This window comes from Heloderma suspectum, chromosome 3 (assembly GCF_057233095.1).
Source record: "Heloderma suspectum isolate Gila_16-S chromosome 3, 16-S_ref, whole genome shotgun sequence".
NCBI lineage: Eukaryota > Metazoa > Chordata > Lepidosauria > Squamata > Helodermatidae > Heloderma > Heloderma suspectum.
Window position 1 is genome coordinate 4,615,472 of NC_139460.1, and position 25,749 is coordinate 4,641,220.

General features: G+C 43.7%; 1 pseudogene across 1 annotated transcript in view; it reads right to left on the bottom strand.

Moving 5' to 3' along the window:
- LOC146349260 (disintegrin and metalloproteinase domain-containing protein 26A-like) overlaps positions 1-25,749 on the bottom strand; it is a 107,973-nt pseudogene that overhangs the window by 59,249 nt on the left and 22,975 nt on the right. The window contains exons 8-12 of the transcript XR_014789352.1: positions 25,265-25,437; positions 23,536-23,614; positions 14,505-14,662; positions 8,965-9,130; positions 4,618-4,683 (exon numbers count right to left, since the gene is read on the bottom strand). The product of XR_014789352.1 is annotated as a disintegrin and metalloproteinase domain-containing protein 26A-like (transcript). The remainder of the gene's footprint in view (positions 1-4,617; positions 4,684-8,964; positions 9,131-14,504; positions 14,663-23,535; positions 23,615-25,264; positions 25,438-25,749) is intronic.

Below are 25,749 nucleotides of genomic sequence, written 5' to 3' on the forward strand. Positions count from 1 at the left end.
TACATTAACAAACAAACAACCTTGCAATCAAATTAATTTAAGGAGCATTGTTAGCTTTTACAATCATATCAGTAAATCACATAAGACAACAGTACATCAGTTTAACAAGTCTTTCCATAAAGAGCAATATGTTTCCAGTGGATGTATTGTGTCTTCATTCAAGTTTATATTTGGTCATGTTTCTATCTGGTCATATTTAAAGCCAAAATTCTTGATTTTTCATAGTTGATAGTTAATCCTGCTACCTTCCCATAGTTGGCTGTGATCCGGAGAATTTTAGGTAGTTCTTATTTTGCATCAGTCAAAGCAAGGACTTTATCATCAGTGAACAGATTTATTTTAATAGACTGTCCTTTTATCACCAACCCCAGGACAGAGCCGTCTTGTCTTATTTGCTGAGGGCTCCATGGCAAGAGCAAATCATAATGAGGACAGTGGACATCCTTGTTATGTTCCTCTCTGTGTTGGTGAAAGGCTAGAGTCCATGTCAATGATTCTGATTAATACTTGATTTGAGTAATATAAATTCTTTAAGGCATTCTTAAATTTGTTACCCACTTCCATTGTTTCCCCTAGTTTCAGTTTTAAAAAGGCCATTCCAACTTGTCAAACGCCTTGGTGGCATGAAGACAATGAAACAACGTTTAGTTGTAGCTTTTAATCCGTGATGTATTACATTTCATAGAATCATAGGGATGGAAGGGGCCTACAAGACCATCAAGTCCAACCCCCTGCTCGATGCAGGAATCTAAGTCTAAGCATCCCTGACAAGTGGCTGTCCAGCCTTGTCTTGATTGCTTCCAATGTGGGAGAGCCCACTACCTCCCCAGGGAACTGATTCCATTGTCGTATTGCTCTAACAGGACATTTTTCGTGATGTTCAGCCAGAACCTGGCTTCCTGTAACTTGAGCCTATTATTCTGTGTCCTGCACTCCGGGATGATCAAGAAGAGATTCTGGCCTTCCTCTCTGTGACAGCCTTTCAAGTGCTTGAACAGTGCTATCACCTCAGTCTGGGTCCTCCATCTGCCTCCATTTAACAAATCCATGTCGATTGTTTTTAATGTGTTCAGATGCCAAATAACTTAAACAAGCATCCATAATACTGATAAAGATTTCCTAGTCCTGATTAAGAAGAGAGATCAGATGGAATAAGTCTAGATTATCTAAGGATTTGCTTCACTTTGGTATTATTATAATTCTAGATACTCTCCATGTCCCCAGTATAGCATAGCTATCTAATATTCAATTGAATAGAGAAACCATGTAGGAGGCAAGCTGAGATTCAAATGCTTTATCAAACAAGCACAGAAACAGTACCTGGTGACTTATAATTGCTGAGTTCCTTAATAGTATCATGTAGTTCCTCTGATGGAATATCTTGATTAAGAGTTAGAACCTGCTTTGGTTTCAGTGTCCCCATATCGGCTTTCTTCAAAAATTCCATAATATGTTCAGTTTTAGAATTAGCAGACGTATTGTTGTTGTTCAGTCGTTCAGTCGTGTCCGACTCTTCATGACCCCATGGACCATAGCACACCAGGCCTTCCTGTCCTGCGCTCTCTCCCGGAGCGTGCTCAAGTTCATATTCATTGCATCGGTGATGCTATCTAGCCATCTCATCCTCTGCCGTCCCCCTCTCCTTTTGCCTTCAGTCTTTCCCAGCATCAGGGTCTTTTCCAGAGAGTTTTCTCTTCGCATTAGGTGGCCAAAATATTGGAGCTTCAGCTTCACTATCTGTCCTTCCAATGAGCACTCAGGGTTGAGTTCCTTTAGGATGGACTGATTTGACCTCCTTGCAGTCCAGGGGACTCGTAAGAGTCTTCTCCAGCACCACAGTTCGAAAGCATCAATTCTTCAGCGCTCAGCCTTCTTTACAGTCCAGCTCTCACAGCCATACGTTACTACTGGGAATACCATAGCTTTGATTAGACGGACCTTTGTCGGCAAGGTGATGTCTCTGCTTCTTACTATGCTGTCTAGGTTTGCCATAGCTTTCCTTCCAAGGAGCAAGCGTCTTTTAATTTCATGGCTACAGTCACCGTCTGCAGTGATCTTGGAGCCCAAGAAAGTAAAATCTGTCACAGCTTCCATTTCTTCCCCTTCTATATGCCAGCAAGTGATGGGGCCAGATGCCATGATCTTCGTTTTTTTAATGTTGAGTTTCAAACCAGCTTTTGCACTCTCCTCTTTCACCCTCAACAAGAGGCTCTTTAGATCCTCTTCGCTTTCTGCCATAAGGGTGGTATCGTCTGCGTATCTGAGGTTGTTGATAATTCTCCCGGCAATCTTAATTCCGACCTGTGATTCATCCAACTCGGCGTTTCTCATGATGTACTCTGCATATAAGTTAAATAAGCAGGGTGACAATATGCAGCCTTGTCATACTCCTTTCCCAATTTTGAACCACTCGGTATAAGTTTCATTATATCAGCCCAGAGAACATTAGTTATTAGGTGGATTAGAAATGTAATAAATAAATAATAAATAAAAATATTTATAAGTTAATGCATTTTTGTGTGTGTGGTTATAGCTGTTCCCTTCCTGGCTGAATAAATGCAGTTAGCAATTATCTCTTTCTCTTATGTACTTAGCCAAAACCTTGGAGCTTTGGGGACAACATTCATAAAACTTTTGGTTGGTATAGTTTAACGTCATTGTGATATAGGGGGTATCTGGAGTCTGTAGTTTCTTATTTGCTTTATGATGGCTTTCCAATTTATGAATAATCGTTAATAACATCTCTCTCATTCTCTTGTTTTTTCTCCATATAGTTCATTTCCTTGATGCAGTATCCCTGTATTACTGCTTTCATGGAGTCCCAGACTACATGAAAAGGCATTTCTGACGTTACATTTTAATTAAAACAAATTATAACGTGCTGCTGTAATTTGTCTCTTGTGTTTTGTCTAAGAATTATAGACTCATAGAATCATAGGGTTGGAAGGGGCCTACAAGACCATCGAGTCCAACCCCTTGCTCGGTGCAGGAAGCCTGATTTCCAGGCGGTCTCCCATCCAAGTACTTAAAAGTAGATCCAACTTTAACAGTTTTGCTGTTTTGCTTTAACAGTTTTGCTATCAAATTACAGCATTGGAGTTCCACTTGAGTTCCCTCCGTGAGAAGAGGAAAACCCGCAATGAGGAGCTAGACCACAGCTAGGGGTGTACGAACCCCACTCACCGTTCCAGGTGGCGGCGTCCACCGAGGGCGGGGAGGCGATGCATCCCTCCCCCCGGAATCCTGCCTGGCTGGTTCCACTCTGCAGCAAGTCCACAGAGTCACCGGCTGGGCCCATGCGCAGCCGGACTGCTGTCCGCTGCCGGGCTGCTGCGGCCGCAAATGGCGGTCGGCGTAGCGGCCACCATTTGCATCCCTACATTAGGGCGTGATAGTCTACATATATATTTACGTAGCCTATCACGGAAAGAGCAGGGACTCAAATGGCGCAGCGGCTGCCATTTGCGTCCCTGCTCTTTGCTGTGATAGGCTACGTAAATATTTATGTAGCCAATCACAGCCACGGGAGGGACGCAAATGGCGGCCACGACACTGGCTGCCATTTTGTTCCGTAGCCTGGCAGTGGATGGCTACGGAATGAAGACAACGACCCGGAGCAGCCGCTGCCGCCAGGTAGGGTCCATCCCGGGGGGATTTCGGGGAGTGGCGGGGGGGTAGTCCGTTCTGCCATGGACTCCAGGGGGCCGGATTCTTTAGAATCTGGCCTCATTGGAGTCCGTGGTGGATTTCTCCGCCACCCCTAACCACAGCACCATCTAGCGGCTGTATAGTTAAACATATTGACAACTCAGATTATGCGGGAAAGGAGGGAAAGTAAGTGCATGTAAAGGGAGTCTGTTGTGATTCTGCATTTAAAACAGAAGCAGAAAGCCCTATTGTAAATGCGGGATTTTAGGCTGGTGTACAGATGCTCATACAAGCAACTGGTAATGAATCAGAGCTCTTTAGTATCAGGTGAGAGCTCCCATTTTCTCACATAGATGAAGCATCGTATTGTTACCACATAATGTGCTTCAGATAGGCAGCCAAGTCCAGGTCAGCCTTTCTTGCTTGCATGCAGCATGAAACTGAATGGGGCAGCTATGCAGTGTCAACCATCTGCATCCCACATCACACTGACAGAGGTACTACTATGAACAGAATACCACATGACATGCAGCAAAGTCTAACAGAGGGAACAGTGTAATTCTAGCAAAATACCACATGACATGCAGCAAAGTCTAACAGAGGGAACAGTGTAATTCTAGCAAAATACCACATGACATGCAGCAAAGTCTAACAGAGGGAACAGTGTAATTCTAGCAAAATACCACATGACATGCAGCAAAGTCTAACAGAGGGAACAGTGTAATTCTAGCAAAATACCACATGACATGCAGCAAAGTCTAACAGAGGGAACAGTGTAATTCTAGCAAAATACCACATGACATGCAGCAAAGTCTAACAGAGGGAACAGTGTAATTCTAGCAAAATACCACATGACATGCAGCAAAGTCTAACAGAGGGAACAGTGTAATTCTAGCAAAATACCACATGACATGCAGCAAAGTCTAACAGAGGGAACAGTGTAATTCTAGCAACTTTGTATCCAGTTACCTGAGGGTGTTGCTTTTTTCTTGAAGGTTTTGTGAATAAATCCAGAATTCCAGATCCATCTAATTCCTGATAAAGGAAGAAAACATGCTTAATGCTCACCAGCTCATTTGTGGTTTATAAGAAGAGCATCAGCTTGAGGGATTTCCAAAACAGAATTCTGTAAAGACAATGGATATAATTTACATCTGTGGTTTTCAAACATGCTGCTTCTCAGGGACAGTGGCACTGTCAGGGCAAGACTTTGGAACATTAGTTTCTGATCCCCACTCAGCAGAATATGCAGGAGGGACCCCAAACCCAGCAGGGCTGACCATTGGTGCTATTTCTGAGACCTGCAGCAGTGAGTGTCTGCTGCAGAGCCAAGAGAGCCCAGGGCTTTCCAGAGAATGGGAAGTGAAACTGTCCTGGCCAAAGGGCCTCTAAACTGCTTTAGTTTGAGCAGGCAAGATAGCAAGGCAACAAGCAATACCTTTTATCTTTTCACGGGAAGGCTTAATAGTTTTTAGCTATTTGATTGTAGGAGGAGGGCTAGCTGTGAAATGCCAAGCGCTGGAAATGGTAAGCTGCCTTATGGCTGTTAGAATACTTTTAATTTAGGTGATTTGTATACTTATCTAATCTAGAGAGTAGAGGGGGGAAAGCCCTGATTGTGGTGCTTGTAGATTCTGGCAGGCTGTAGCAGAGAAGAAAAATGTTATTTCTTGATTCTGTGCTTCATGCATGAAGAAAAAGAAAAAGCAGTTGAGGGTGGGGAAGAGGAATTGGCACTGAACAAGATTTTTTTTAAGGGGGGTGATGATCTGCACAATTAAATTGTTTTTCAGGAAAAAAAATGTCTGCCTCACAAATCTAAGGTAGATTTATCTAAAATTAAGACAAATCCCTCACATTAAGACACACCCCATATCTACTGAGGCCCCTTTTGCAGGGGTGTGCGAACCATTTTTTTATGTGGCTGGAGAGTGTTTGAGGGTGCAGAGCTGATTGCTTAAGGGTGCAGACCTATGCATATTTAGTCAGAAAAAAAGCCCTACAAGTCCTACAAAAAGTCCAGCATGCTCCAGCCAGGGAGTTGTAGGACTTCTTTCTGTCTAAACATGCATAGGATTGCACCCTAAGACTTCCTTCCCTAAGCATCTCTTCCCATGAAATGCGGATGCTGGTTCTGAGAGACACTAATACAATTGGCCTGCCCATATGCTGTAATATTAACACACATCTCCAGTGGGGGATTGCACCACAGAAAACTAGGTCCCACACCACCCTGTTTGCATGTAACAGCAGCAAATCGTGGGTTAATTAACCCATAATTTTCTGTGGCATGTGCCACTGCCATTTTGAATATGCAATCTCCAATCAGCCTGGTCGGAGGTTTCTCTATGATGTGTGAATCCAGCACTATGGGTTAATTGTGGGTTAAACAGCCCAAAGTTACCCTAATGACTAATTGTAGATTAATTAACCCATCATTTGCCACTACTACATGCAAACAGGTGTGTGTAGCCGGCTGCCGGTCATGCGCTAGACCTTGTGTTTGTTTCTGGAGAAGCGGGGAGTGATCTGGAAGTCGGGGGTATATCCACCACCCCCTTGTCATGGTCAGATCACTATCTGGTGACGTTGGACTTCTCGGTTCCACAACCCCTCTGCAGAGGTGGAGGACCCATTAAAATGGTCCGCCCCAGGCGTCTTATGGATCCAAATGGATTCCTGAACGCGCTTGGGGATTCTCTGGGGCACGCCAACGGCCACTTGGTCGAGACCCTGGTGGGGTAGTCTACAGCGTAGTCTACGTAAATCTTTATGTAGACTACCGGGACCAAATAAGGAACGCAAATGGCGGCGCCGATAGGGTGCCGCCATTTGTGTACGCACTTTTTTTTTTTTTCAAAGTCACCCGTGATAGGCTACGTAACGATTTACGTAGCCTATCACGGCTGACTTTGGAAATCTAGCCGTGATAGGCTACGTTAATCGTTATGTAGCCTATCATGGGTTTTTTTTTTACACTTTGTAATGGCGGCGGCGGCAGCCGGTCAAAAGACCGGCTGCCGCCCCCGCCCCCGACGAAAGGCCGACGAACCACCGCTGGGACCCGCCGATGGGAGGGACATTTGCCAAAGGTAAGTCCCATCCCAAGGGGGGGGCAGGGGGGGTGGAGAATTTCACCGCCGATTTCGGGGGGCCGAATGCGTTGGCGCTCGGCCCCCCGAAGATTCGGGGAGAAATTCTCCGCCATCCCTAGTTCCAGCTTCTTCCTCCTGATGAAGTGGACAAGGTGCTTTCATCTGTAAGGCCGACCACCTGCTTGCTTGATCCTTGCCCATCGTGGCTCATTATGGGCTGCAGAGAGAGACTGGGTGAGGGGATCAGGGCAGTGGTGAACGCCTCCCTTGAGGAGGGAGTGATGCCATCAGCCCTCAAGGAGGCAGTGATAAGACTGTTAAAGAAGCCCTCCTCGGATCCCCAAGTTCTGAACAACTTTCGCCCACTCTCGAAACTGCCATTTTTGGGCTAGGTGATTGAGCGGGTGGTGGTGATGCAGTTGAAGGCACACTTGGAAGAAACTGATTATCTAGACCCATTTCAGTCGGGCTTCAGGCTTGGGCATGGGACAGAAACGGCCTTGGTCGCCTTGGTAGATGATATGAGGAGGGCTCTGGATAGGGGTGAATGCTCCTTCCTTGTTCTCCTCGACCTCTCAGCGGCTTTTGATACCGTTGACCACAGTATCCTCCTGGACCGCCTGGAGGGGTTGGGCATTGGAGACACCGTATTGCGGTGGTTCCGGTCCTTCCTCTTCGGCAGATACCAGAGGGTAGCACTGGGAGAGGAGGTTTCGGACCCGTGGCCACTCACTTGTGGGGTGCCACAGGGTTCCATCCTCTCCCCGATGCTATTTAATATCTATGTGAAGCCGCTGGGGGCTATCAGCAGGAGGTTTGGGGTGCGATGTCATCAATATGCGGATGACACGCAGCTCTACCTCCCGTTCAAATCTTCACCAAGGTTGGCCATAGAATTCCTGTCCAAATGTCTGGAGATGGTGAGTGGCTGGATGGGGAGGAATAAGCTGAAGCTGAACCCTGACAAGACCGAGGTACTTTTGGTGGGAGACAAGAGGAGGCTAGGGGATGTTGACCTGGTGTTGAATGGGGTACGGCTACCCTTGGAAGACCAGGTCCGCAGCCTGGGGGTCATTTCGGACTCCCAGCTGTCCATGGAGGCTCAGGTGTCAGCTGTGAGCCGGACAGCGCTGTATCAACTCCATCTGATACGGCGGCTGCGCCCCTTCCTTCCCCACCATCTGCTCCCATCGGTAGTATATGCCCTGGTCTCATCTCGTTTAGACTACTGTAATGCGCTCTACGTTGGGTTACCCTTGAAGATGGTTCGGAAACTGCAGCTGGTACAGAACGCGGTGGCTCGCCTGATTAAAGGCAGCCGCCGGCGAGATCACATCACTCCAGTGCTGAATGAGTTGCACTGGTTACCAGTTGTTTTCTGGCCAAATTCAAGGTGTTGGTTTTGACCTTTAAAACCCTATATGGTTCCGGCCCAGCCTATCTTAAGGAGCGCCTCCAGCAGCACCAGACAGGCCGCTTAACAAGATCAGCCTCGGATGGCCTTCTCTCTGTCCCATCAGCCAGGACAGCTAGACTGGTGGGGACGAGGGAGAGGGCCTTTTCTGTGGTGGCCCCCACTCTGTGGAACTCCCTCCCTAGGGAACTCCGCCATGCCCCCTCTTTAATGAGCTTCCGTCGTGCATTAAAAACGTGGTTGTTCAGGCAGGAATTTGGGGTGGGTTAGGGTATTTTAGAAAATGTTTTTACTATAGAATTTTATTGTTTTAAACTGTTTTATTGTATGTTGTACATCGCCCAGAGTGGCTGGGTGACCAGCCAGATGGGCGATTAATAAATTTAATAATAATAATAATTTAATAATAATAATGTGTGTGTTTAAGAGAGAGATTAAGAAAGAGAAGGGGTCCTTAATTTTCAGATTTAAACTGGTAATTTTGGCAAGGGTTTTTTTTTCCTCCCTGAAAAAGCAAATCTTCGCTCTTCTTTCTATTCAGTTTGGTGCTCCAGACCTGCAAGTATTTGGCCCAGTCCACATTTAAACTAAGTGGCTTACAGTGCAATCCTATACATCTGTTCAGATGTATGCCCCTGAATTTAGCTGGACTTCCTCCCAAGTAAGTTTGTACAGGATTGCTGCTTTAATTTGCTAAACATACAGTACTGAAAACTAGGATCCCCCATTGTTCTCCAGAGTAATTCCAGGACTAGGTAACGAACATGAACATTTTTTTAATTCTTCCATATGTACTGAAAGTCTAACCTCGTCATGGCCGCAGTCACACTCTTCATTGTCGTCAATGACACCATTTCCACACACCTTTTTTCTAAATATTTTAGTAGGTATGTCAAGTAAGCATTCTTTTCCTGGTTTGCTTATTGTATCGTAATATACCTCCCTGCTGCAATTACTCAGTCTTTTACATTTTCTGTAATAGAATACATTATTGTCCAGTATGATGTAACTATTTCAAAACTTTCTCACACAGCATAAAACAAAACATAAAAACAACAATAGCTAGTTAAAACAATATGTCAAATATTAAAACCAGGATAAAACATATAAAACCACACACCTCCACTTATATCTTCATTAGGAATCACAGACAGATATTTAAACTAAGGAAAAGAAGAAATTATTTGCTGTAGCTGGAAGTTTGTACCAATGCTGCCGGTCAAAGAGGAATCAAGTGTAACCTCTGAGCAACAGACGGGCTGTAGCTCACAAGCAGAGCACCTGCTTTGTGTGCAGAAGGTCCTAGGGTCAACCCCCAGCGTCTCCAGGTAGGGCTGAGAAAGACCTATCTCCAAGAAACCTTGGAAAGCTGCTGCCAATCAGTACAGACCAGCCTTCCCCAACGTGGGGCCCTCCAGATGCGTTGGTCTTCAACTCTCCTCAGCCTCAGCCAGTATGACCAATGGTCAGGAACACTGGAAGTTGCAGCTCCAAACATCTGGAAGGCACCACGGTGGAGAAGGCTGATGTAGAGAATTCTGTGCTAGATGGATGAGTGCTCTATACTGATTCAGTATAGAGCAGCTTCCTATGTTCCTAACAATTTGCCCTGCCTTTATATGATGAAGTAATAAAGAGGGATGAGGCCTTTAGGATATGCCAAAGTGTCTGTTTAGCCCAACTCCCCCTACTGGACACAAACAATTGCTGTGGCACATCGCACAGTGTATCAGTAAGTCAGCCTCCGCTGTTTTGCAGCCTGTCAGTGCCAAGCTTGGCCACTCAAATCCAGACCCAGAGAGTGCACTCTTGAGCTTGAGGACCCTGAGGTCAGTGATCTAACTGGGGAAAGTCAGCATGCAGAACAACATGCATCATGCAGAGAACTCGATTATTCCAATATGCTTTGCTGTTGTTAAGGCCATCATTTGGCAATATATTTGCATCTGGAAACGAACAAGATGCCTATCAACATGCTGCAGTGAGAAGATATTTATTCATCGACAGCAGCTGTTGCATGACATTTACATCACCACCCAGTTGTAACCAAAAGGTTTCATCTTCTTATGGAGGGGAGAAAATGTAGGGTAAATACCTATTTCAATATTAGTATCAAAATGTTGACTTTAGGTGGACAGGTTGGAGTTCATCCTGTTTTTCAGCCACCCTCCTGATAAAAACCTCCCCTCTGGAGTCTCCCCTTTGTCAAATGATGTCACTTCTTCTAGAACTGCTAGGAGATATTTTTTTAAATATGGTAAGCAGTATATAAATCTATTAAATAAAATAAATTGCTTTACCATATAACAGTCCTTGTAAAAACTGTATTTATTTGCATAATTCTTTACTAGAATTGCTTGTTAACTTGCTTTTCTTTTCCAAAGAAAACTTCCAATGAAACTCAAGGTGGTGTATATAGATGTGGGAAGAGTACACTCTTTAAGATTTGTTGTATATGTGTTGAGATTAGTTAGATCCTCTTGCTAACTGGCATAGAAAGGGGGAAGCTATCTCTAGAGAGATCACCATGCATCACAGTAGATATTATTTCTACTGTTTCATAAATCTTTAAAATTTCTTTTAAAAATCTTAAGTATTGTTTCTTTATAGAGAAAGCAGCACAATAGGGTGCTCAGGGCGTTAAGGCCATTAAGGCATCCACCACATCTGTTCAGCCTCACTCACCCGGGCTGCTGTGTCTTATTGTCTTGTCCAAAATAATTATTTTCTAAAATTACAGAATTTGTATTAGGGCAAAACCTTTTAATAGGCCAACTCAGAGGTCACAAAATACTGTGCAAATTTTCAAGTTCTCTAGAGCTCTTCATCAGGCAAGGTGTCAAACAAAGCAAAAAATAAAAACAAAAAAAGGTTGTGGGAGAGAAGTGACTAATGATCAAGCCATGGATCTGGTTACAGTCAAAGATCGAAAGTGAGAGGAGGCTGCAGACATCCCAGTTAGGCTCTACCAGGTACTGAGATGGTGTCGAATTGTCCCTGGGACTCTCCTAAGGGTTACTGAGCAGAAGAAACAAACAATGGTTAATCCCCCATTTTTGAAAATATAAAATCCACCTGTTACTCAGAATTCATCTCCATCCTTCTTTTTGCCTGATGAAGAGTTCTGGAGAGCCTGAAAGCTTGCACATCGTTATCAATCATTAGCATTATTAAAAATTTATAAACTTCCATTTATAAACAAGAGATCCCAGGGAGGTATATATAACATTTTTTAAAGTCGAAATAAAAACCATACTTTAAAAAAACCCTACAATTTTAAATATTAAAACTTTAAAATGTCTGGGCAAAAAGGAACATTTTAATATGGAGCTGAAAATAAAAAGTCAGTGCAAATCGTATCTCTTTTGGAAAGGCATTCCAAAGTTGGGGTGCCACCACAGAAAAGGCCCTCTCCTTTGTAAATCCATAGTGACCTTTGAGTTGGCCTAATAAAAGGTATTACTGTAATGTGGATTTTGTAATTTTGGCTACCTTTGCTTTTTATATTGTCTAAAAGTGCATATTATGAAGAAGTCCCAAGGGCAAATTCCACTGGAAAATTCTCCTGCACAAGCCTCATTGAAATGAATGGGAGCTGTGTTAGAGCAGAGTAGAGCTCTTCCATAGCTCTTATTTATTTCAAATGCAGTTGCAAGAGATGTGTCCAAAAGCTTCTGAATAAATAACTAGAATTTACAATATTTATTCAGGAAAATGTATACCCCATTTTCCATAGTAATAAACAGTAATCAGGTGGGCTTTTATAATCTAAAATAACATCATATGCGAGGCCGGCCTGGCGCCAACATGCTTATCTTTTCGGCGCCAGGTTAAGCCCTTTCTCTTCTCCCAGGCATTCAGCAGCATATGATAAGTGTTTAATCGATCCTGGAATGTCTTATGGTTATGGTTGTTTGTTTCTGAGATTGTTTGAAGTTGTTTTAGAGATATGTTTCTTTTGTGTATATTGTCTGTTTATGTGCTTTTATGTAAAAGGTTTTTAATCTCTGTATATTGTGTTTTTAATGTTTTTAATTTTTGTAAACCGCCCAGAGAGCTCCAGCTATTGGGCGGCATAGAAATGCAAATACTACTACTACTTCTACTACTACTACTACTACTACTACACAAGTTAAATAGACTGTTTAGCAGACAAAGCAACTGAAATTAGGCAAGACTCAAGGATGCTTTTTTTAAGCCTATAGGGGCTAAAACTGAATATTATGTTAAGCACATAATTAGCAGATATATGTTTGTTTTTTCTTTGCTAAATAGCAGGAGCTGGGGGAAATGGGCAGTTAAGATCACAACTGCAGCATGGAGAAGAGCAAATGTTTGTCCCCCTGAGATCCTGATACAGATCAAGATTGTAATGGGAGCAAAGGGTTAAATTCCACCTTGTTGTTGTTGTTCAGTCGTTCAGTCATGTCCGACTCTTCATGACCCCATGGACCATAACACGCCAGGCCTTCCTGTCCTGAGCTCTCTCCTGGAGCGTGCTCAAGTTCATATTCATCGCATCGGTGATGCTATCTAGCCATCTCATCCTCTGCCGTCCCCTTCTCCTTTTGCCTTCAGTCTTTCCCAGCATCAGGGTCTTTTCCAGAGAGTTTTCTCTTCACATTAGGTGGCCAAAATATTTGAGCTTCAGCTTCAGTATCTGTCCTTCCAATGAGCACTCAGGGTTGATTTCCTTTGGGATGGACTGATTTGACCTCCTTGCAGTCCAGGGGACTCGTAACAGTCTTCTCCAGCACCACAGTTCGAAAGCATCAATTCTTCGGCGCTCAGTCTTCCTTATAGTCCAGCTTTCACAGCCATACATTACTACTGGGAAAACCATAGCTTTGATTAGACGGACCTTTGTCGGCAAGGTGATGTCTCTGCTTCTTACTATGCTGTCTAGGTTTGCCATAGCTTTCCTCCCAAGGAGCAAGGGTCTTTGAATTTCATGGCTACAGTCACCGTCTGCGGTGATCTTGGAGCCCAAGAAAATAAAATCTGTCACAGCTTCCATTTCTTCCCCTTCTATATGCCAGCAAGTGATGGCGCCAGATGCCATGATCTTAGTTTTTTTAATGTTGAGTTTCAAACCAGCTTTTGCACTCTCCTCTTTCACCCTCAACAAGAGGCTCTTGAGATCCTCTTCGCTTTCTGCCATTAGGGTGGTATCGTCTGCATATCGGAGGTTGTTGATAATTCTCCCAGCAATCTTAATTCCGACCTCTGATTCATCCAACCCGGCACTTCTCATGATGTACTCTGCATATAAGTTAAATAAGCAGGGTGACAATATGTAGCCTTGTCGTACTCCTTTCCCAATTTTGAACCAATCGGTCGTTCCATGTCTGGTTCTTACTGTTGCTTCTTGACCCTCGTACAGGTTTCTCAGGAGACAGGTAAGGTGGTCTGGTACTCCCATCACTTTAAGAATTTGCCACAGTTTGTTGTGATCCACACAATCAAAGGCTTTAGCGTAGTCAATGAAGCAGAAATAGATGTTTTTCTGGAATTCTCTTGCTTTCTCCATGATCCAGCGAAAGTTGGCAATTTGATCTCTAGTTCCTCTGCCTCTTCGAAACCCAGCTTGTACTTCCGGTAGTTCTCGGTTCGCATACTGCTGAAGCCTAGCTTGTAGGATTTTGAGCATCACCTTGCTGGCATGTGAAATGAGCGCAATTGTGCGGTAGTTTGAACACTCTTTGGCGTTGCCCTTCTTTGGAATTGGAATGTAAACTGACCTTTTCCAGTCTTGTGGCCACTGCTGAGTGTTCCAAATTTGTTGGCATATTGAGTGCAGCACTTTAACAGCAACATCTTTTAGGATTTTAAATAGCTCAGCTGGAAGACTGTCATCTCCGCTAGCTTTGCTGTTAGTCATGCTTCCTAAGGCCCACTTGACTTCACTCTCGAGGATGTCCGGCTCAAGTTCAGTGACTGCACTATCATGGCTATCACGGATATTCAGATCTTTCCTGTATAGTTCTTCTGTGTATTATTTCCACCTCTTCTTAATCTCATCGGCTTCTGTTAGGTAAAATTCCACCTCCCCCAACCTTAATCACACACATGCACACACATGCCCGCACACACACACATACACACACACTCTCTCTCTCTCTCCTGTTATTTAGCAACAAAAACAAATACAAAATTGGTAATTATGTAATGTAATGTGTGGTCTTGCCCAAAGAGTGCCTCCTGAACTTACCTCCATCTTTAGTGGTAAGAAAAAATAGACAAGAAAGGTAAGTTACTGTTTGAAGGCAAGACGTGGTCATATTTAGTTCTTTGCATTCCCAAACCAAAGAACACTAGTTTTTTTGTTTAAATCAAGCAATACTCACACAGGACCTACTGCCACCATGACACAGCTGCCAAGCTTGGTGCAATTACAGTCACAGCCCCGGGCTTTATTTGCTGGTGTGTCATCATGACTGAAGCCAAAAGAATGACCCAGCTCATGCGCAATGATTTCGGCATCGACTTTAGGATCTGTATATGTCTGAATATAATCAGTCAAAGGAAAAGAAGGATTGCAGTGAACAGAATATTAAATATTTAGAGCACTTTCAATAAATACATACTTGGTGCTGCAATTGTGGTTCTATGGAGTGAGGGTTGGAATGCAGCCTTTATTTTGGCAATAACCCAATTCCAGAATGCTTCAAGGGTTCAGAAAATACATCCTCATTGTCGCAACAAATCCTCTAGAGCATGCTTTGATGCATTTGTTTCAATTTCTGCTCTGTCCTATCCTAAAGTTAGTGAATGATAACATTACAAAACCAAAGAAGGAGAATAATGAAAACTGTAAAAGCACAGGGTGGAATTCAGAGCAGCGGAAGAAAGATCTGGTGGACATTTGTGCTAGACTCTAAATGTGAAAACCTGGGCCCAAAGTCAGACAAGAAGGAATAGAATAGTTGTGAAGATAAATTGAATATTTACCTCTTGGGCCAAAATATTGTATCTAGATAACTGGATCCCCAGAGTTGTGTGTGTGTGTGTTTGGTTTTTAACTGAAATGCAGTCATGAGGGCTGCCAATTAGTTCACAGCTGTGGCGACAGTGGATGCAAAGGCTTCTACATACTCAGAGAGATCTCGTACACCCAGCTTGGTGGTGCAACACAGTTCCACTTTTGGCTGAAGCTCATATATAAATCCATTTCTGGACACTCTGAAAATGGATTCAGGAAGACAGAGACCCATTTCTGTTGGGAGGGAACATTCTCCACCTCTGCATACAAAAACAGTTCCGATAGGGTTATAAAGTGTCCAATCTCATAATTAGAAATGTATGAGAAATTCGTTTTCAGGTTGTTTTTGATCAGGATTTACCCAGTTTGCACCTTCCAGACTGAACACGGACTGAACACGGATAGATGCAATCTATAGCAGAAGTCCATACATTTCCAAACTTGCAATGTGATATGTGTATTAAAAAAATGTGTTTCGCAGCATGTGTACATTTGAAAAAGTCACATGAAAAAATATGTACTTTTGAAAAATGTGCACAAATATGCTTTAATGAATGGGAGAAGAATGTGTACATTTAAAAAATGTGCACAATTAATGTACACATTTGGGAAAATACACATGAAAATTTGCACAGAATTTCATGTGAAAAGAAAAAAAAACCCCAACGCCCACAACGTGATAGGGACTCAAGTCAGAAGAAGCTTTGAGATGGAATTTGGAGAACTTTGGCTAGCTTGAGTTTGCTGATTTGCTTAGGCCTTAGGGCCTAAGCACAATCCTCCTGGGGTGCTTCCAGAGAGAGGGTTCCTTATGCTACCAATTAAAATACGTTATGCAGCCATTCCTTTTTTCCATAACAGTTTTTCAGTGGTCAGAAAAAAGATGGAAGCAGTGGTGGGGAAATATGGGAGGGTTAAAGTTGAAAAGGGCAGTGTCTGGACCCTTGCTGACGATCAGGAAGGGGAGGATTTGATTGTCCCAGTAGAGGGATAGGAAATTAAACACCACCGACATTTTTCTTGACACCTTGGCCTACAGCTGCTGCCATCTTCATTTCCCATGAATGCCTTTGGGCTATATGATGGGGCTCAGAAACAGGAAATGGACGAGAGAGAGAGAGAGAGAGAGAGAGAGAGGATGGCTGGCTCTGTGTGTATGTGCATGTATGTGTGTGTGTAACAGAGAGAGAGACAGAGAGAGAGAGTAGAGTGAGAGAGAAAAAGAGATGGGGGATTGAGTTGGCTGGCAGAGGTCGGAGTGGTTGAAAGAAAAAGAGTTTGCCTTCTGTGAAATAGGTTTCTGTTGGTGCTGAAAACTGTTAGATAAAGGAATTGTCAGACCCCACCTCAGCCTTGTCCACAGGCCTTTGGGCAACTTACTTGTCCTTTATGACTAGCTATGACTTCCGTAGCAGCCATTTTGTGATGTTGGTGCCCGCAACAGTTTCTCAAATTGCCAAATGTGTCCATGGGCCAAAAACGTTACCTATTCCTTCCCTAGCATAAAACCTCTCAGCCCCCTCCTTGACCTTCGCTGGTAAAACTGCTCTCAATACATCTCTCTCCTGGGTAGTGTTACTTCCAGCTTCTGTCTACCTTGTCTTGTGTGACAAATATTTGCCCCATAAACCTTTGCAACTTGCAAGACTCCTACAGCAATCTCCATAGTAGGCTACCTTATTCATCCAAAATAAAGAGTAATCAGTCTTCCACATTTTTCCCATAAATTGCTAAACTTTCCTAAACTACTATTTTTATGGAGAAACAAATGAAATATTAATATATATTCCTGCATAAAGCTTGAGTCTAACCGTGGAATTCTAGCAGAAGCATTTGTGCTGACATGTTGTGACTTTTGACTGAACCTTTCACTCACCTAGAAGTCTGCTATGGGAAAGATGAAATTTTCTGAGCTGAACTCAGGAAAGGCCAACAGGTAGGGGTGTATGGATTCCCCACCATCTGTTCCTGTGGGGAATCCGTGGGCAGGGGGGTGATCTGTTCCTCCCACCGGAATCGTCCAGAGCGGTTACACTCCACTTGGATTCTGGGGGGGGAGGGGAACTGGCTTGGGGACGCTTACCTTCCCTCCTGCCAGCCAGAGCTGTTCGCCTCGTCCCTGTCCCTGACGATTGCCTTTACAAAAAAGTCTTCTTTTTTTAAAAGGCGATCGGGGGGGGATGTGCCCATAGACTTATATGTAAAATAGAGCGGTGAATCTTGCATATAAGCCTATGGACACATAGACTTATATGCAAGATTCATGACTCTATTTGCGTATAAGTCTATGGGCACATTCCCCCCCCCCCCGATCGCCTTTTTTAAAAAAAGAAGACATGTTTTGTAAAGACAATCGGCAGGGACAGGGAGGAGGCGAACAGCTCTGGCTGGAAGAAACAGCCAAGTGCCATTCCTCCTCCAGTCCTCCTAGAGCAGAGGTAAGTGATCCCAATCTGCTGCAGATCCCTGAGGCTAGATTCCAAAGAATCCGGCCTCATTTGAATCCGCAGCGGATTTCTCTGATGTCCCTACCAACAGGTGCTTTGGATAAGAAAGTTGGGGGAAAGGATAACTGCTTACTAGACAATTGCACATGTTCAGATTATGATGCAAATAAGTGAACATAAAATATTGTAAAAAAAAAAAAATAGGACTTATGAACGCGAACCAGGTGGTGTCCTGTTTGGCAAACTTCAGGAAATGTGCTCAGAAAAGCTGACAAGATATGAAGTAAATATTTTACTTCCAAATCATAGTTGCACACTTTGGGGAAAAAAATAACTAATTGTTAAAGAAATTCTGTTCTGTGGAAAAGAATCATGTAAGCCTCCCAGCTGAGCAGAGCAGAGGAAGCTGCTCCAGCTGGTCTAGGGACTACAGAAGCAAGCAAGCTCCCAGAGAGCGAGCGATCAGAACAAGTGAACAGGGAGGGCAAACAGGAGTTGGCCAGGGGAGTTTGGCAGGGGAGGTCAAGGGGGAGGCCCTTAATGTTTTTTTTTCTTCCATTTTTTAAAATTTGTTTTTCCTGTAACACACACTTCCATACCAGTGGGCCAGTGTTTTTAACCTCCAGTGAGTAGAGGACCAGGCACAGGCTACTCTAGAACAATCAGAAAACTAGACACAAAAAGGGGATAGAGGCTATGGAAGGAAAAGACTCTCCAGTGATGGTGACCTGCAGTGTTCGTGCCATGTTTGTTTTCTTGCCTGAGAACAACACGGCGTACACCTGCAACAAGTGCAAGTTGATCACGCTGCTGGAAGAAAAAGTAAGAGGACTGGAGCAGTGAGTGTCGGCCCTCCAGGGAATAAGAGAACACAAAGAGTTCTTGGACAGAATAGTGGAACTCCAGCAGCAAAGAGAAGAACAGAAATTAGAAGAGCAACAGCAAGCTGAGGCAGAAGAAGAAAATGCTGAGGTGGGGAAAAATGAAGTAGAGGATACTCCTTGGAAAAGGGAGACAGTTAGGAGAAGAAGAACTAGACGCCACTCTGCACCAGTGGAGGCAGTGGAGCTATGGAACCGTTTCCAGGTACTTGAGGATGAGACTGGAGGACAGCCTGCAGAGGAAGAGTCACAGGGGAACTTGCATGAGAGTGAGCAAGAGGCTGAAGGTCAGTCAAGCAGAGGTGATGAAACCAAGACCTACAGCCACAAGAAGAGTAGTAGTAGTGGGAGACTCCTTGCTGTGTGGGATCGAAACCCAAGTATGTTGCGAAGACCTATGGGCTCATCAGGTATGCTGTCTCACAGGAGGAAGGATTACAGATGTGACTGAAGGGTTGCCTGCACTCATAAAGCCCACTGACAGGTATCCCTTTCTTCTCATCCATGTGGGAACAAATGGTACCGCCAAGTGGAGCTACAAAGAAATCACATCAGACTTTGAAGCTTTGGGAAGGAAACCCAAGAACTTTGGGGCCCAGATAGTTTTCTCATCCATCTTTCCAGTAGTTAGAAGAGGGAATGAAAGGGAAAGAAAAATACTCATGGTGAATGACTGGCTACAAAGGTGGTGCTGATGAGAGAGATTTGGATTCTGGGACCACAGGAGGGAAATTATGACTTGATAGGTGTAACTGTCCGGGAGAGAGCGCAGGACAGGAAGGCCTGGCGTGCTATGGTCCATGGGGTCATGAAGAGTCGGACACGACTGAACGACTGAACAACAAAAGGTGTAACTGAAACTTGGTAGGATGACTCCCATGACTGGAATACAGGCTTTAACATGGGCTATACTTTCTGGAAAATGGACTGTTGGCAAGGGACAAGTTGCACCTCACAAAGGCTGGGAAGAATGTGTTTGGCCACAGCATCAAGAACTTCATCAGGAGGGCTTTAAACTGAATCCTACAGAGGAGGGAGATGGAAAGTTGGGGATAACAATGGATGAAGGCTCATGCGACACAACGGAAAGAACGGCTCTAATAGCGCCCAATAATAGTCTTCAGAAACATGTAGGAAGAAAGCCAGACTATAAAACATATGTTCTTCAATGTCTATACACTAATACTGAAAGTTTGGGAAAAAAAACAGAACCAACTAGAACTCTTAATAGAGGAGGGAAATTATGACTTGATAGGTATAACTGCGACTTGGTGGGATGACTCCCATGACTGGAATACAGCAATTGAAGGATATAACTTGTTCAAAAAAGAATAGGAGGAACAGAAAGGGAGGTGGGGTTGCAGTATATGTGAAAAATACATATCTCTGCACAGAAATACAGGAGGAGGAGCTTGATAGCCCCATCGAGAGCATCTGGGTTAAAATACATGGAGCAAAGAATAAAAGGAACATGGTTGTTGGAGTCTACTACCAGCCACCCAATCAAGGAGAAGACGAGGATGAAACTTTTGAAAAGCAAATTGCCAAGGTTTCAAGGAAGCATGATGTAGCAGTAATGGGGGACTTCAATTTCCCCGATATTTGTTGGGAGACAAATTCTGCAAAACATGGCCCCTCCAAGAGACTCCTGACTTGTGTTGCTGATAATTTCCTCCTACAGAAAATAGAGGAAGGAACTAGAGGATCGGCTAGCCTTGACTTGATCCTAACCAACAGAGATGATTTAGTGGATAAAATAGCACTTACGGGAACTCTGGGGGAAAGTGACCATGTTATACTTGAGTTCTTGGTTCTAAAGGAAGCAAAAGCCGAGTGTAGCCAAACGTGTACCCTGGATTTTAGGAAAGCCAATTTTAATAAACTCAGAACAGTGATAAGTAAGGTCCCATGGCAAGTGACTCTAATGAGAAAAGGAGTGCAAGATGGATGGGAGGTTTTAAAAAGGAAATTCTCAAGGCACAATTACAAACAATTCCAACAAGAAAAAAGGTGGAAGACAACAGAAGAAGCCAATGTGGCTTCACAAAAAGCTTAGAGACTGAGCAGGGGGTTGGACTTGATGGCCTTGTAGTCCCCTTCCAACCCTACTATTCTATGATTCTACTATTCTAAGATTCTGTGACCTCAAAACAAAAAAGGGACACATACAGGAAGTGGAAGGAAGGCCAAGCTGCAAAGGAAGAGTACAGGCAGGTAGCACAGAATTGCAGGGATGGCGTCCGTAAGGCTAAAGCTGAGAACGAGCTGAGGTTAGCGAGGGATGCTAAAAGCAACAAAAAGGCTTTCTTCAGATACGTGCATAGTAAAAGGCAGAGGAAAGAAATGGTGGTTCAACTATTAAATAAGGATGGCAAAATGATAACAGATGACCAGAAAAAAGCAGAAGTGCTCAATTCCTACTTTGACTCAATCTTCTCCCAAAAGAGGGTTTATGAGCCCCCTGGCAAAGGCGAAGAACAGGCTGAAGGGGCAGGATTGCAGCTTGAGCTTGATAGGCATATGGTCAAGGAACACCTAATTACTTTGAATGAGTTTAAATCTCCAGGGCCAGATGAACTGCATCCTAGAGTAAAAAAGAAACTGGCAGAAGAACTCTCAGAATCACTGTCTATTCTCTTTGAGAAGTCATGGAAGACGGGTGAAGTGCTAGATGATTGGAGGAGGGCTAATGTTGTCCCTATCTTCAAAAAGGGTAAAAAGGAGGAACCTGGGAACGACAGAACAGTTAGTCTGACATCAATCCCTGGGAAAATTCTGGAGCAGATGAGAAAGCAATCCATCTGTAAGCACCTTGAAAACAATGCCGTGATTACTCAAAGCCAACATGGATTTGTCAAGAACAAACCCTGCCAGACAAATCTGATCTCATTTTTTGATCACGTAACCTCCCTCGTGGACCGTGGGAATGCTATAGACATAATATACCCCGACTTCAGCAAAACTTGCGACAAAGTGCCCCATGATATCCTAATGAGCAAACTAGGTAAAAGTGGGCTAGATGAAACAACTATCAGGTGGATCCACAGTTGGCTACAGGATTAGACTCAAAGACTGCTTATCAGTGGAATCTTCTCAAACTGAGGAGAGGTAATGAGTGGGGTACCGCAGGGCTCAGTCCTGGGCCCCGTGTTCTTCCACATTTTTATGAATGACTTGGAGGAGGAGGTGCAGGGAATGCTTATCAAATTTGCCAATGACACAAAACTGGGCAGGATAGCTAATACCTTGGAAGACAGAAACATAATTCAAAGTGATGTTGATAGGCTGGAGTGCTGGGCAGAAAACAACAGAATGACATTTAATGGGGAGAAATGCCAAGTTCTGCACCTAGGAAAAAGAAACCAAATGCATAGTTTACAAGACGGGAGATACTTGGCTCAACAAGACTATAAGTGAGAAGGATCTTGGAATTGTTGTAGATCACAAGCTGAATATGAGCCAACAATGTGATGTGGCTGCAAAAAGGCAAATGTTCTTTGGGGCTGCATTAATAGAAGTATAGCTTCCAAATTCCGTGAAGTACTAGTTCCGCTCTACTCAGCACTGCTTAGGCCTCATCTGGAGTCCTGTGTCCAGTTCTGGGCACCACACTTTAAGAAGGATGCAGGCAAGCTGGAGAAAGTTCAGAGGAGGGCAACAAAGATGATCAGGGGACTGGAAACAAAACCCTCTGAAGAGAGACTGAAAGAACTGGGCATGTTTAGCCTTGAGAAGAGAAGACTGAGGGGAGATAGGATAGCGCTCTTCAAGGACTTGAAAGGTTGTCACAGGGAGGAAGGCCAGGATCTCTTCTTGATCATCCCAGAATACGGGACACGGAATAATGGGCTCAAGTTAGAGGAAGCCAGATTCCAGCTGAACATCAGGAAAAACTTCCTGACTGTTAGAGCAGTATGACAATGGAACCAATTTCCTAGGGAGGTGGTGGGCTCTCCTACACTGGAGGCATTCAAGATGAAGCTGGACAGCCATCTGTCAGGGGTGCTTTGACTTAGATTCCTGCATTGAGCAGGGGTTAGTCTCGATGGTCGCACAGGCCCCTTCCAACCCTACTATTCTATGATTCTATGAAGCAGTGTGCTAATAAAAATCATTTAAATATGAGAGGCAAAATACAGGAATTTCAGAAACAAACATCAATTCTCATCAAGACATTCCACCTGTCCTCACAGAACCAAACACCAATTCTCACAGAACTGAGAATTCAACATCAGTCCTCAGGAGGACAATGGCACAGATATTTTATTACTTTAAAGGCAATACTGCTAGAATTAAAATGCTTTAAAAAGTGTTTTGGTGGTAAAAATTATGTATCTTTTGTATTTGTTCAGTGCTCTTATATCAAATGTGAATCATGTAGAAACTGCCTGAGATTTTAAATTAAAGATGAAAGATCTCAGCATCCTCTATCTAAAAATTCTCTGTTAATACCAGGAATTTTGTAAACTCACAATTCCTTGGTAACACTTTGCTCCTGGAATATGGCATAGGATATGTTACCTGCTGACCCATGATCCAGCTAAATACAAAAATCCCATATTATAATATCCCTAGGCAAGGACACAAGGCTTAACTATAGCTACAGCTCTTGTGCTTCATCCTGACTGGAGCTCCCTCATCTCTGGGTTTGTCTTTGCGTTGTTCTGAAATTCCAGCTGCTACAAAACTATATCCTTGCTTTGGTCTTGGACTGCTTCAACATTGATAGGAGCAACTGACCTTGCAGAGTTAGGGTGCTTCCAGATGGAGGGGTCTAAGCACTAACAATTAAAAGGCATTGTGCAGCTAGTCTGTGTTTTCTTCCTTAATGTTTTTATTCTGGTAAGAAAAGAAGATGGAAGAACTGGTGGGAAAACGCAGGATGGCTACAAATGGAAGATGTGGTCAGGATCCCCTATAAAATCCCTTGAATAAAAGCATTGTCCGGAAGCACCCTTAAAAACTCATTTACCACAACTACCATCATATATACACTCCCTCCAAACCAGCCAATGGATTTTAGTGACACATTACTGACATAAGCATAAAGAGACTGATAATCACCTACACGCATAGCAGAGACTGAAACGTGAGTGTAAAGACAAAAACGGTCTCCCCATGCAAGTCCAGCAGGATATCCTTTAGCCCTATAGCATAACAGAAGATGTTGTTATGTTATGCTTCATGGCAACCCGCCCCCAACCCCCCTGCTGATGAATAAAAAGGTATGAAAATACTTATTTTAATTGTACAGTTTCATTCTTATGTCTGCAATCTGGGGCAGGTGAGGTGGACCAGGGTTAAAACTGAACTGATGGGCAGCACTTTTTAATCTTATTTTGTATTATACAGATTTTACACTTGATTGTGTAAAACGGTGGAGTATGAATGAACACTAATAATATTGAATAAATAGGCCAGCACCAAAGGCAAGGGAGGATCTGAAGTCTGCTTTTTGCCACATTAAGAATTCTGACACTGCAGGAAAAGCATCAGTTGTCTGATAGAAAAACAGCAGAGGATTTGGTTCCTTCTGATGAGTCTCTTGTCTCTGTCCTCCACATGTCAGAGAACTTCATTAGGCTAGAGACTCATCAATACAATGTCATGTGCTTCCTGCTCTCTTATGTTCTCTAGTGTCAGAAGTGTTCCAAGCCCCGCCACAAGACTGGGTCCTGTACTCTTGTATGTGGCAAAGTGCCATGCACACTGATGACACTGTACTAAATTAATAAATACAAAAAGCAGGTCCTGCCTTCTGGGCATGGAGGTCTCCAATTTTGCTTTCCTCCATTTGGGGAGAGAACATCTCCCAAATGTGGAGACTGTCCTGCAGGTGGAAGGGAGAAAAGCTGCAGAGCGACTGCAGACACGTCCTCACAATGCCAACCTTTCCAGGATTGGTTTCCTCTGGAGAAGGAAGCATTGGAGGTTTATGATGTGTCTGTAAGATCTATGTACAAGTAAACATGTACAAGCTGAGAAGAAATGGTGTTAGTTCTAAGGAAGCAATTGTATAATATTATAAACAATGTGAGAGAGTGGGCAGAGGAGCTTTTTAAAATCAGTTTCGCATAATAGGGAGAACTTGGGAGTCCTCATTTTCCATTGAAACTAAATGGCAGTAGATTTAGGCCTGCTCATTGTGATAGCAGATGGAACCTCTGTGTTCAGTCAGTGGCAGTGTACACCAAGTTAGCACATCCTGGGGGCAAATGACAGGGAAAGGCCATCACTCTAATGTTTTGTGGGTGAGCTGCCGGAGGCCTTTGGCTGGCCGCTGCTGGAGACAGAGTGCTGGAACGCGTGGCTCTTCATCTCGCCAGCCAGAAGGCAGTTCTTGTGGGCCCCCACAAAGCAATGTGAAATGGAAAACCTTGTACATTCTGGTGATAGGTGAGCCAAACTGGTTTGGAGATTTTCTTCCATTCCAGTAGATTCCACTATGAATAGCTAGAGCTCCAAAATGGAGATGGAGGTTATGGCCTGGCCACTGCAACATTGTTGAAAAGAATAAGGCATCCAGGAACCAAGACTCCTATGGGGCTCCCAAACTCTAACCCTGAGAAGATGCAGCTATGTAAGGAGAAATAATAAGGTAAGAATTCTCCAATGGTAACTGCTCTGTCATAGTTCTGATGTGGGGTACGTCTAATCTCTCTGACTCCAGTGATGTGAAGACGCATACGCATTCCTCCAACATTTTCTTATTGCTTAAAAAAAAGGGGGGGGGGGAGACTGATGTTAATAAGACCAGGAAGACAGACATTCTGAAATGGGAGACTGCGGAGTCTTACGTAATTATGCCAGCGTGGTCAAAATGTACACGATGCCGAAGCTCATAACGGGCATAATTGTAAAATGCATTCATAGTTACGCCCAGACTTTGTGTACTAATTGTTATGTAGTCTCTCTCTGTCCATAACTCAAGACCAACCAAATAAATGCGAAGACCTAATGGCAAGAATATCTGAAAACAGAAAACACAAAGTTATCACCCTGAAATACACAGTATTGTTGCCAGTACCTTCATTTTGTCCATTTATAGCAGACATATTGGCAGGGCTGGCCAAAGAGGCAAAGGACAAAATGGCATTTTCCTCCCCCACCTATTCTGGGCTTCTCCACATTTAGGAAAAATCCTGCAGCATTACAGGGGCTTTGTCTTCCGCAGTCTTTGCGGGTTTAACCATTGGCGCAATACATGCACCCCCCCATCAGTTTTTGCCGGTTTCCTTACCATATGTTTCATATATACATACATATATACAACAGCACGGGG